Source organism: Mastigoproctus giganteus, chromosome 11, assembly GCF_048544385.1.
Source record: "Mastigoproctus giganteus isolate SK-2022 chromosome 11, ASM4854438v1, whole genome shotgun sequence".
Taxonomy (NCBI): Eukaryota; Metazoa; Arthropoda; class Arachnida; order Uropygi; family Thelyphonidae; genus Mastigoproctus; species Mastigoproctus giganteus.
In genome coordinates this window covers 112,396,706-112,408,754 of record NC_143585.1, presented here as the reverse complement: position 1 = coordinate 112,408,754, position 12,049 = coordinate 112,396,706, and the positions used below count along the sequence as shown (strand labels likewise).

General features: G+C 39.3%; 1 protein-coding gene across 1 annotated transcript in view; it reads right to left on the bottom strand.

Annotated features, from left to right (window-relative positions):
• The window catches only part of LOC150078356 (protein O-mannose kinase-like), a 73,647-nt gene that overhangs the window by 29,767 nt on the left and 31,831 nt on the right, over positions 1-12,049 (bottom strand). The gene's annotated exons all lie outside the window — the stretch shown is intronic.

The following is a 12,049-nucleotide window of genomic DNA, read 5'->3' as shown; positions in this document are numbered from 1 at the left end:
TCATTAATTTCCGACTCAAGTTCATCTTTTAAAATCTCATTGGAGTCAGAAAATTTCTTATTTTTGAAAGAATTTACAGAACACTGATGTTCTGTCCCATGTTGGTCTTCCATGGTTGAATTATGTTCATCATTTTCTGAAGAGGAAAGACGTTTTATCAGGTCACAAAGGAGGTTAGGCAGGCGAAGGCAGATTACAAGAAATCCTTGGCAAAAGATGCTAAGAAAAACAGCAAGGATTTCGTTACTTATATAAACTCTAAAAGGAAGGGGATGGATCTGATTGGTCCACTTGACGTTGATGGTTCGACTGTTGATGACCCTGCTCAGATAGCAAACAAACTGAATGAGTATTTTGCATCTACATTCACACATGAGGAATTATTAAGGTTTGAAAATGGCAGAAGGTTATTATATTGTAGCAGGGTACTTAATGATTTTGTAATAACTGAGAGGAAAGTAGAGGATAAATTGTTCAAGTTAAACATAAGAAAATCACCTGGGGTGGATGGGATCTATCCAGTTATATTAAAGGAGGCGGCAAAGCAACTAAGCAAACCCTTAGCCATAATTATTAGAGCATCCTTGGACTCATGGAAGGTTCCCACGGACTGGAGATACAAATGTATCCCAAATTCACAAAGGAGGGTTCGAAAGGTGACACGAGTAATACAGACCAGTTAGTTTAACTTCTGTTCTGGGTAAAATAATGGAGTCACTGGTTAAAGATGCATTGCAGGATCATCTAGACAAGACTGCAGCAATAATTCAGACACAGCATGGGTTTGTTAAGGGAAAGTCTTCTCTGACAAATTTAAGTGGTTATTATGATGTGGTTACAAAGGAACTGGATGCAAAAAATAATTTTGATATCATATATTTGGATTTCAGGAAAGCTTTTGACACTGTTTTGCACGGAAGGCTATTGTATAAATTGGAGCAGAATGGTATTAAGGGTAAGTTGCTACAATGGATAAAAGAATGGTTAAGTGGGAGAAGACAGAGGGTGGTAATCAATGGGTGCTGCTCTTCGTGGACTAATGTTATCAGTGGAGTCCCACAGGGTTCGGTGTTGGGTCCTCCGTTGTTTTGTATATTTATCAATGATATTGATGAAGGTATATCAGGTTTAGTGTCGAAGTTTGCAGATGACACAAAGGTTGGCAGGGTTGTTAATGACAGTAATGGCAGTGTGCTACTGAAACAGGATCTAGATAATTTGGGCAGATGGGCTAAGAAGTGGCAAATCAAGTTTAACCTTGACAAATGCAAAGTACTGCATACGGGTAGAAGTAACCCGAGAGAAAAGTACCAACTGTGTGGTACTACACTTAAGGTGGTAGAAAATGAAAAAGATCTGGGAGTAATTGTGCAGTCAGATATAAAGTTTTCTGAGCAATGCAGACAGGCTGCCAGGGCAGGTCATGGGGTTTTTGTCAATGATATATGATATATAGGAATTTTGCTAGCAGGGATATTATTTGTAAAATTTGTAAAAAAGATAGGTGGAACAGGACCAGGGTATGTCTGCCAGGGGCAAAGGTTGATGACGTTGTAGAGCGAATATCATCTTTTAAGGGCACAAAAGGTGATATAGTTGTACACGTTGGCATTAATAATATTAAGAGTAGAAGACCGGCAGAATTACTTAACAAGTACAGGTCACTGTTGAACAAAAGCCGAGAATTAGGGTTGAATTTGAAAGTGTCTGCAATTCTGCCCAGACACGATAGGAGGGAGTATATGATGAGAGTCTTGTCGATCAATTCGGCCCTGGAAAGATTGTGCAAGGCTCAAGGGGTAGAATTTTTTTCAGCCTGGACTGTACTTGTTAACAGGAGAGATTGCTTCTACAGGGATGGGATACACTTAAATAGAAAGGGTGCAAGAATATTTGCTGATGCTATCGAGGCAGTGTTAGGTGGGTCGGAAAACTGCTAGCTTGGGGGGAGACAAAGACCAATAGATTGACAGTAGCCACTGGCAGAGGTGAAAGAGATTCTTGCACTGCTTCTATTAGAATGAGCAGAAGCCTGAAAAACAAGATGCATGGTATTTCAGAGACTGCTGGGAGCCATTGCGGTACAAGTAAACACATGGGTTGTGTTAGGGTAGCTAAGAATAGGAACAGGTGCAGGTATACTTGCGTATACACCAATGCTAGGAGTTTAGTAAATAAATTTGATGAATTTGAGGTATTGCTCAAAACATCAAAGGCAGATATTGTTGGGATATCAGAGATGTGGTGTCACACAGATATAAGGGATGCAGAACTGCAATTTGGGGAGTACAACGTCTACAGAAAGGATAGACAGGATAGGAAGGGGGGAGGGGTTATGCTATTAGTTAAGAAACACATAAAAACCAAGGAAGTGAAGCCAGTCGACATCGCTGGACATTGCAGTGTTGAGTCAGTTTGGTGTGACATAAGTATTGGGAGATCAAAATTGAGAGTAGGAGTGTGCTATAGGCCTAATGACTCTGATGAGTATAATAAGGAACTGTACAGGGAAATAGAGTGGGCCAGTAAATCAGAGAGTCTTATAATGGGAGATTTTAATTTCCCAGATATTGACTGGAATTTGGGGGCTGGTTACTCACACACTAGCAGGGCTTTTGTGGATTTATTGGATGATTGTTTTCTACATCAGCATGTTCGGGAGGCAACTAGAGGGAGTAATACTCTTGATTTGATTATCAGCAGTGATTCTTCATGCGTTAAGAATCTGCAGATAAATGAACCACTAGGTGGCAGTGATCACAGTGTGCTGAAGTGGGATTTACTCAAAGAGGTAACTACCATTAGGGGTAAAGGGAAGGGTTATTGCTTCCTTAAAGGCGACTACGATGGACTGAGACAGTATTTAAATTCTATACAGTGGGACCAACTGATGATGTTACCAACAGCAAATTCAAAATGGGAAGCATTCAAAGAACTTATCTTGGAAGCTACTAGGCTTTACATACCAACTAAGAAATATTGTTCAAGGTTTAGGCCAAAATGGATGTCAGATGAACTAATGAGGCATATGGCAGAGAAGAAAAATGCATGGGATACTTACAAATTAACACATGAAACAGAAGCCTATGATAGATACAAGTTGATATGCAACTAAGTTACAAAGGAGGTTAGGCAGGCGAAGGCTGGTTGTTTTTTTTTTTTTTTTTGGTTGTTTTTTTTTTAGGAACATTAGCAACTAAGGCCATATTGCTCCGGGATATGCGGTGGTCATTCCCTGACCTTTCCGCATCCTCCGTATTTGGTGGTGACGGACTCGAACCCCGGTTTAATCAAGAAGCGGCAGGCGAAGGCAGATTACGAGAAATCCTTGGCAAGGGATGCAAAGAAAAACAGCAAAGAGTTCTTTACTTATGTAAACTCTAGAAGGAAGGGGATGAATCAGATTGGTCCACTTGATATTGATGGGTCAACTGTTGATGATCCTGCTCAGGTAGCTAACAAACTAAATGAATATTTTGCATCGACATTCACACATGAGGAGTTATTCAGCAAGGGGAATGCCAGAGGTGTATTCAACTCTAACAGTAAGCTACAGAATCTTGAAATAACTGGGAGTAAAGTGGAGGAGAAACTGTTGAAGATAAACACAAGAAAGGCACCCGGGGTGGATGGGCTCTATCCAGTTATATTAAAGGAGGCAGCAAAGGAAGTAAGCAAACCCTTAGCCATAATTATGAGAGCTTCCTTGGACTCAGGGGAGGTACCCATAGACTGGAAATGTGCAAATGTGACCCCAATTCCAAAGGAGGATCAAAGGCTGACACAAGTAATTATAGACCTATGAGCTTAACTTCTGTTCCAGGAAAATTAATGGAGGCACTGGTTAAAGAAGCACTGCAGGATCATTTAGACAAGACTTCAGTTATAGCTCAGACACAGCATAGTTTTGTTAAGGGGAAGTCTTGCCTGACCAATTTGATTGGATACTATGATGCAGTCACAAAAGAACTGGATGCAGGGAATAGCTTTGATATTATATACTTGGATCTTAGAAAGGCTTTTGATACTGTTGCACATGGAAGACTGCTACACAAATTGGAGCAGTGTGACATTGGAGGCAAATTGCTGCTATGGATAAAGGGGTGGTTGAGGGGGAGAAGACAGAGAGTGGTAGTCAATGGATACTGCTCATCGTGGACTAATGTTATTAGTGGAGTCCCTCAGGGCTCAGTGTTGGGTCTATTATTGTTTTCTGTATTTATAAATGATATTGATGATGGTATATCAAGCTTAATGTCCAAGTTTGCAGTTGACACAAAGGTTGGCAGGGTTGTCAAGGACACTACTGACACTATGCTGCTGCAACAGGATCTGGAAAGGTTGAGCAGATGGGCTGAGAGGTGGCAAATGAAGAATAATATTGACAAATGTCAAGTACTACACATGGGAAACAGCAATCCCAGAGCAACGTATCAACTCTGTGGTACTACACTGACAGTGGTAGAGAACGAAAGGGACTTTGGGGTGGTTGTGCAGGCAGATATGAAGTTCTCTGAGCAGTGCAGACGGGCTGCAAGAGTAGCTCATGGAGTATTGTCAATGATATACAGGAATTTTTCCAGCAGGGATAAGGAGGTGATTATTCCAATGTATAAGGCAATGGTCAGGCCACACCTAGAGTACTGTATACAGGTCTGGAGGCCTCATTTCAAGAAGGATGTAGAGCTGCTGGAACGAGTACAGAGAAGGGCAACAAGATTAGTGAATGGAACAAAGGGGAGCTCTTACGAAGAAAGGCTTAAGTTTTGCAAATTACAGTGTCTGGAGACTAGGCACCAGCGAGGTGATCTGACAGAGGTGTATAAAGCCTTGAATGGTTTAAGCATGCTCAATGCTGATGGGATTCTTCCTCTAGCTCAGAAAAATCACCTGAGAGGGCATAAATTCAAATTGAGGAAAGACAGATGTAGGATAGACGTGCGGAAATTTGCCTTTAGCCAGCGGGTGGTTGGGTGGTGGAACAGACTTCCATCCCTTGTGGTGGAGGTTGATAGCCTAAATAAGTTTAAGGCTCAGCTGGACAGGTATTTTGAACGAACAGAGGGGTGAAGTGGAAGTGGGTTTTTTTTTTTTTTTTTTTTTTGGCTGATGCTGCATAAGCTTGCTTTCTTGCATCAAATGCCTCTACTAATGCTAATGCTAGGGAAAAGGAGGTGATTGTCCCTCTGTATAAGGCAATGGTCAGGCCATGCCTTGAGTACTGCGTACAGGTCTGGAGGCCTCATTTTAGAAAGGATGTCGATTTGCTTGAGCGTGTACAGAGAAAGGCAACAAGATTAGTGAGGGGAATGAAGGGATCCTCTTACCAAGAGAGGCTTAAGTTCTACAAATTGCAGGGGCTGGAGATAGGTACCTGCGCAGTGATCTGATTGAGATGTATAAGGTCTTGAATGGGTTCAGCACGCTGAATTCTGATGGGATCCTTCCACTTGTTCAGATTACAAACCTAAGGGGGCATAAATTCAAATTAAGAAAAGACAGATGTAGAATAGATGTGCAGAAATTTTCCTTTAGCCAGCGGGTGGTTAATTGCTGGAACAAATTTCCATCTGTCGTTGTGGAAGTTGATAAGTTGAATAAATTTAATGAGGAACTTGACAGGCATTTGGAGGGAATGGTGTGATTTTTTTTTTTTTTTTTTGGCTGATGCTGCATAAGCTCATACACTTGCTTTCTTGCATCACATGCCACTACTACTACTACTATTCAGCGAAGTATAATTTTCACTATAGTATCTTTACTGAATCTGGGAGAGAGCAAAGAGTGGGGATAAGGAATAAAGAGAGCAAAGAGTGCAATTAGGGAATTCTTCACATATATAAATGCAAAGAAGAGAAGGATAAATCAGATCGGACACATATGTAATTGCATGTTATAGTATTAGATACCCCAACTGATGTTGCAGATGAACTCAACAGTTACTTTGCATCGATATTTACAGAAAAAAATCCCTTCACATCAATGAGAAATTTTGGGAATGAAGTTGAAAAAAATGTAATTAATGATGTTGAAATTTCACATTTGATTTAATTTAATGAGAAAACTTTCGTGCCCACGGGCGAGTAAGGCTCCTGTGGTTGATGGCATATACCCTATAATCTTAAAGGAGGTGGCAAGTGAGTACATTGAACCATTAAGGATAGTTATGAGAGCATCACTGGACTCAGGAGAGATTCCATTGAATTTGTGTAAATTGGAACATAAAGGCGGTTCTAGGAGTGTAACGGGAAATTACCGACCGGGCAGTCTAACTTCAGTAGTACGGAAAATCATGGAGGCAATGATCAAGGGTGGAATTCAGGATCATTTAGATGGAAATGGAATTCTGTAGGATACACAGCATGGTTTTGTAAAGGGAAATAATGTTTAACAAATCTGATTAGCCATTTTGACAGGTCGCTCGTGAGCTGGATTTAGAGAATAATTTCGACATTGCTTAATTAGATATCAGCAAAGCATTTGACTCAGTCCCACATGAGCAGTTACTTTATAAGTTGGAGCAGGCTGGAATCATAGGGAAAATCCTTAGATGGATAGCACAATGGCTTGAGGGCACCAGGCAGGGAATTGTGATAACTGGTTATTCCTCAGATTGGGTTAATGTAAGAAGCAGGGTTCCCCAAGGATCAGTATTGGGACCACTGTTGTGTTTGATTATCTTAAATGACATCTATGAAAACTTGCAGATGATGTAAAGACCAGTAGAGTAGTTAATGATCGCCGCCAAGCAGAGCTTCCTCAGAATTCAGCAAAATGCAAGGTCTTAACATCAAGGGAACAGCAACCCAAAAATAACTTATACACTTGGTGGAGTTGAACTAAAGTCAGTAGTGAAAGAACGGGACTTGGGAGTTACTATAGTCAGACATGAAGTTGTCCGAGAATTGTTTGTTTATTTGGTTTTTAGGAGCATTAGCAACTAAGGCCATATTGCTCCAGGGATATGCAGTGGTCATTCCCTGACCTTTCTGCATCCTCCGTATTTGGTGGTCATGGGCTCAAACCCCCAGTCTAATCAAGAAGCGTGTGCTACGCACTGCTGCTCCTGCCCAATTGGCTACGGAGGCGGCCCCGAGAATTGTGGACAGGTTACAATGTTGATGGTGTCCTCTCGATTTATCAAACATTTGCTAGTAGAAATAAGGACGCCATAATCACATAAAGGTGATTTTATAACCTTTATGTGATTAAATTATAAAGTATTTTTTTTAAAATTAGTACCAAAAAACCAGTATTTTTGTTTCGATACCAATATTTCAGCATGAATTGTTGAGGAGGCTTCCATCTTGCAGTAGGTCGATAATGGCTGCACTTTACCTTTACTTTTTTTTTTACCGATATTTGAATACCAGAAAAAAATTACCGGGATCCCAGGATCTCAGTATTGTAAGCCCTAGTATCCATTGATAAAGCAGTATCTCCAGGTGAATGAGGGATGGGACTTTTGCCCCTCTCGGGTAACTGCCACTCTAGGTAATACACAGTGCTAATTTTTTTTTATGTTAAAGTACTTTCTTGACTCCCTATGTTTGCTTTGGCACTTATGGGGGAGTCAATATGTGTCCTTCTGACCTGCTGCCTTGTGACACAGATGGGTACACTGGAGAGCTGCAGTCATCCTCTTGTCTTGGTGATTGTTGTTCCCTAGCAGCAAATTGGCCAGAAACAACTAAGCAATATAAGCAACACACAAACAGCACTACACTCACCCATGGCCAGTTTATAGAGTTTATCATCACATAGTACCACTGCAGAGATGAAGTAGCATTCGGGAGCTGCCCTATGTAAACTACAATATGTGTACATTCAATATTGGAGCAGAATCCTGCTGTGATATTCAATTTACACCAAGTGTTAATATCAAGATTCCCTGCTACGGGTACCAGGCATCTCTCAAGCACAAAAGAAAAATTCATGTTTGATTGTTTTGTATGTATACAGTAAAACTCACTAATTTAGATCCTCTAAAAGAAGGCAGTCTGAATTATAATGTGCATATTTCATTTATACAGAATAGAAATTTTTCCTAAACAAAAATTTAATGGTACAATTCATTAAAAAAGTGATTAAAAACAAAAGAAGTATAATCACTCAAAAGGAAAAATTAAATGCAAATGAAAACATTAAGACTTTTATTGTTTAATGCTCCTGCACATACTTCCAATGAAATTTTATCAATCAACAGTGGTAATATCAGTATCACCCTCATACAAAAAATGAATTTGGGACTCGTGCTCAGCTGAAAATGTTTGTATCAAAGGATACAGAGTGTTTATATATTTATTTTTTGACAATTCTGATGAGGAGAAAAGACAGTGGCATATGTTAAAAACTATAACATAAAATGTGAAAAAACTAGGCTACAAGTTAATATTAGGAAGGGCCATACTTATAAATAGGCACGAGGCACTATCTTCGGGCCTCACGATAGAGGGGCCTCTGTAATAGGAAATTTTTAAAGCAATTTCTTTTTTTAAAGCCTTGATCTAAACTAGGGCCCAATTGTGCATACCATGTTTGCATGGAAAACAGAAAGGTGAAATTTACTGAAAATGTGGATGACTGAAAGAATAGATTAATTTCCAGAATAAAGGAAAATCACTCTCTCTCCTAATTCTCTAATAGGGTGTAACAATAGAACAGAGGCTGACCACAGCATATTATCCATGTCGGGAATATGCCTTAATCTTTTCCACTGGCTATGAACACAAGAAAGCAATGACCAATGTGACTTTTCAGTATAGTATGTAGGAGAGGTGGTTGTAAATGTATTACGGATTGATAATCCTTATAGCTCTTAATTCGTGCTTTCTACATTAACAGCTCTATTGCCTAAAGGCCAGAGGTGCAAACAATTTGTAGCCAGCCTCTCCCGAAATCCGTTCATTATATGGAAATTTTAATTGGACCACCCATGGATTTGAGAATCTATATAAGCTGAGACCTGAAAACTAACATTTAGTTTAATTGTTGATGTGCAAAGTTAAAGTTTGATATGTAGGCGTGCACACACTAAAGTAAATATAGGTACATATCTATCTCACTGAAAGTAGTGAGATAGATATGTATAGTGGTAATATCAGTATCAATTTAATAAATTTTGATTCTGTTGTAACAGAAAATTTAAATATCAAATCTATGTAATGTTTCTTTATCTATTGTGATTGTAGCATATGTTTCCTTTATTGAAAGCTTTTTGTTTTCTTGCTCTTAAAATATGAATTGATTCAAGTGTTAATTTTTTATATTGAATCTTATCAGTTATATTACTTTTAAGCTGGCCGACCAGGCTAGCCAGGTGGGTAAACCCAAACCTGGCAACCCAAAGGTCGCGGGTTCGAATTCCTCCTCGGGCTTGGATCAGAGTAAAATGCAAAAACTTTGGGAGGTGCATTATGGCCACAGAAGCCGATGTGCCAACAACTAACAAAAAAAAAAGAAAAATTTTTTAAGCTGATACTATAATCTCATTTGAATTAAAAATCTGAAATTGTCAATAAACAACAAATTAAATGAAGCAGTAATTAAAACAATGATATATTAATATTTAAAAAGGCATTAATCATAACAGCAGCAATGCCAAAGAAGAAAATGTTTCAAATATTGAGTATAGGTACAATGTTATTAATGACGATTTAGATCGACATTTCCGAATGTTGACACAATTTTGAAAATATTTCTCACAAAGCCTGTGACAAAAGCATGCGGGGAACAGTCATTTTCTGTTCTCAAACGAGTAAAAAACTATTTGAGGAATAATTTAATTCAAGATAAAATGAGTAATTTGTCATTGTTATTTATTGAACCTGAACTAGTAAACCGCATTAATTACGGTGGTTTAATAGATATTTTTGCCAAGGAAAAAATATATATGCACATAAATTGTATGAACTCATAATTTAGCTATTGCATTGCTGTTTTATAATGCATCTACTATTATTCACTGCTAACAAACAAGATGTGGATGTTTTTATATTATTTTTGTGACACAATTTTTTATATTATTTGATATACATGCAAGTTTTTTTTTTTTGGACTGGTATCCTAAAAGGGGGCCCCACAAGAGCTCAGTGCCTCAGGTCCTGAGAAGTGTAAGTAGTAAGTACGGCCCTGATATTAGGTAAAGCAAATTATAATGAATTGGATTGGACTGGATTTGATTTTTCTGGTGCACTAGCAGCAGTGGCTATTATGCGCCCCACAAATTATAATAGTAAGTACATGAAAAAAAAAGCTATAAACTAATGGTGTTCTTAGAGAGTTCTTTACAGAAATAGACTCTAAAAATATGTTGTACAACAGTGATAAAAATAATATTCATTTGGTTGATAATAAGAACTAAAAGAAAATGAGATAGCAATCAAGGGGATAAATCTATAAGTAATGTGTGAAGTGAAGAAAAAATAGAATAAAAAGTTAAATTAAAAAAAAGAAAAAGGTGCCTCGACACCTTATTAAATTTTCCAGTTTTGACAAAGGAATTTGAAAAATATCTATGCTCTTTTTAGGAGAAATGAGTTAGGATGGCAATAACAGTGGAATCTTTACTGAACAGAACATTTCCAATTTCTTCAAAAAAATACAAAATGGGTGAGGGACTGAGCACATCTGATTAAATTCATAATTATTAAACAATTTACCATATTTAGTGTTTAAAAAAATTATGTTGTGTTCAATTTGATTTGAATTCTTTATATTCTAGTTTCATTTAAATATAAACATTTTCATAAAATTTCCCTTTCTTTCATCATACTTATTTCCTAATACCATCTACACTAATATACACCGATGAGCCAAAACATTATGACCACCTACCTAATATGATGTTGGTCCTCCACGTGCAGCCAAAACAGCTCGTACTCGACAAGGCATGGACACTATAAGATTTCTAAATGCGTCTTGTGGTGTCTGGTACCAAAATGTAACCAGCAGATCCTTTAACTCCTTTAAGGTCCGTGGTTGAGACGCTGCAGATAGGAGATGCTATTCCAACACAAACCACAGATGCTCGATGGGATTGATGTCTGGGGAATTTGGAGGCCAGGGCAATACCTGGAAGTCTTCCTCGTGTTCCGCAAACCAGTCTCAAACAATCCGGGCAGTGTAGCATGGCGCATTATCCTGCTGAAAGATGGCACTGCCAGAGGGGAAGACCGTTACCATGAATGGGTGTACCTGGTCAGCAATGATGTTTAAGTAGGTGTGTAGATGTCAGAGTGCCCGGGACATGGATGACTGGACCCAGGATATCCCAGCAGAACGTCGCCCAAAGTATGACACTGTCGCCACTGGCTTGTTTTCATCCCACAGTGCATCCAGGCACCATCACTTCCCCGGGTAAATGACACACATGTACCTGGCCATTCAAATGGTGCAACAGGAAACGTGATTCATTAGACCAGACGACCTTCTTCCAATCACTCAGGGTCTAGTTTTGATGCTCACGTGCCCATTGTAGGCGTTGTCGTCGGTGAACCGTGGTTAGCATGGGCACTCAGAGTGGCCTGCGGTTACGCAACCCCATTTTCAGCAGGGTTCGATGTACTGTGTGCTGTGATACATTACTCCCGTCACCAGCATTCCAATTACCGGCGAGTTGTACCACACTCGTCCTTCTGTTGCCACGTACCATCCGAGAAAGCCTTCGAGCATCTATGAGCCACGGTCATCCAACACCTCGCTAGCGATTTGTGGATTTTCCCTCCTCGGACCACTTTTGGTAGGTACTAACCACGGCTGACCGTGAGCACCGCACCGGCCGTGCCGCTTCGGATATGCTCTGACCCAGTCATTTGGCCATTACAATTTGGCCTTTGTCAAACTCGCTTAAGTCAGTTGCCTTTTCCATCTGAAGAACAAGAGTAACACTGATTAACGGACCTCAGTATCAGGTGTTTTTATACCATGTCCTGACCCCCAGCAAGCACCGTAGTTCACCTGCATTTACTTCGATTTGCATAATGACTCACTGGTCATAATGCTTTGGCTCAACAGTGTATATTGTTGGATTGTGAATAAATTTGCTTGA